At 36.8% G+C, this 1,775-nt stretch overlaps 1 non-coding gene across 1 annotated transcript; it reads right to left on the reverse strand.

Moving 5' to 3' along the window:
- Window positions 1-708: 708 nt before the first annotated feature.
- LOC138421408 (U6 spliceosomal RNA) lies at window positions 709-815 on the reverse strand. The gene has a single exon (XR_011249489.1). It is a non-coding gene; the product is annotated as a U6 spliceosomal RNA (small nuclear RNA).
- Window positions 816-1,775: the final 960 nt, after the last annotated feature.

Below are 1,775 nucleotides of genomic sequence, written 5' to 3' on the forward strand. Positions count from 1 at the left end.
TTATTTTTATTTTTTTTAATTCAAAATTTTTTTTAATTTTTATTTTTACTTTATTTTACTTTACAGTACTGTATTGGTTTTGCCATACATTGACATGAATCCGCCACGGGTGTACATGAGTTCCCAATCCTGAACCCCCCTCCCACCTCCCACCCCATATCATCTCTCTGGATAATCCCCGTGCACCAGCCCCAAGCATCGTGTATCCTGTATCGAACATAGACTGGCGATTCGTTTCTTACATGGTAGTATACATGTTTCAGTGCCATCTTCCAAATCATCCTACCCTCTCCCTCTCCCTCAGAGTCCAAAAGTCCGTTCTATACATCTGTGTCTCTTTTGCTGTCTTGCATACAGGGTTATTGTTACCATCTTTCTAAATTCCATATATATGTGTTAGTATACTGTATTGGTGTTTTTCTTTCTGGCTTACTTCACTCTGTATAATCGGCTCCAGTTTCATCCACCTCATCAGAACTGATTCAAATGTATTCTTTTAAATGGCTGAGTAATACTCCATTGTGTATATGTACCACAGCTTTCTTATCCATTCATCTGCTGATGGACATCTAGGTTGTTTCCATGTCCTGGCTATTATAAACAGTGCTGCGATGAACATTGGGGTACACGTGTCTCTTTCAATTCTGGTTTCCTCGGTGTGTATGCCCAGCAGTGGGATTGCTGGGTCATATGGCAGTTCTATTTGCAAAAAATATGGAACGCTTCACGAATTTGCGTGTCATCCTTGCGCAGGGGCCATGCTAATCTTCTCTGTATTGTTCCAATTTTAGCATATGTGCTGCCGAAGCGAGCACCAGAATGTTTTTTAAATTGCTAGTTGTGAATTTAGTGAGTTGTGATCAGAATAATATACAAAAAAATGAAATGGAGTAGACAATAGTCCAGGGTACATTAATTACATGGAAAAAGTGGGTATTGTTTCATGAAATTCTTTTTAGTGTTATGTGTGTAATTGTGTGGATGTGTACTGGGTCATGATGTATTTCTTACAGTAAATCACAGCCAAAAACTTGGAACATCATTGTTCTTCTAGAAAATGTCAGGAGTGAAGACTTAGATTCACTGTAGGGTGTGCCAGAAAGTTGCTGTGTGACCTGTGGTGAGTTGTTTATCTCTCTGATTTTCATTTTCCTCATCTGTGATGTAAATGAAAGAAACCAAATGAAGAGATTAAATCGATGATCTCTATGGTTCCTTCCAGCATCACATTCTATAATTTTTTTTTAAGATTCTATGATTTTAAAGATAAATGAGGATTTATTTTGTCTTTAACCATTCTCAAGGAAGGAGATGGCATCCTCTCCAATAAGCAATAATTTCCATTAAAAAGCAGCTCCTTCTCTTTAAGCTTCATTCATTCACCAATTATGTATTGATATGTCTGACACTGCTCTAGATCCCGGAGAGCCAAGTGGGATAAAACACAGAAAGCCCTGTACATCTGATGTTTCCTTAGAAACCTCTGTAGCAGAGACTTCCCTGGCAGTGTAATGGTTAAGACTTTTCCTTCCAATGCAGGGGGTGCGGAACTAAAATCCCACATACCTTGAAGCCAAAAAATCAAAACATAAAAAAAAAAAAAACAGAAACAATATTGTAATAAATTCAATAAAATCTTTAAAAATGGCCCAGATCAAAAAATATTTTTTAAAAAGGAAACCTCTGTAGCAGTTATGTTTTTTTTTCCCACTTACCATACATTAAAATAAAACAAAACTGAAAACCTTTCTTTAGACTTGAGAGGATAATTTGCA

The sequence above is a fragment of the Ovis canadensis genome, chromosome 15 (genome assembly GCF_042477335.2).
Source record: "Ovis canadensis isolate MfBH-ARS-UI-01 breed Bighorn chromosome 15, ARS-UI_OviCan_v2, whole genome shotgun sequence".
NCBI classification, from domain to species: Eukaryota; Metazoa; Chordata; class Mammalia; order Artiodactyla; family Bovidae; genus Ovis; species Ovis canadensis.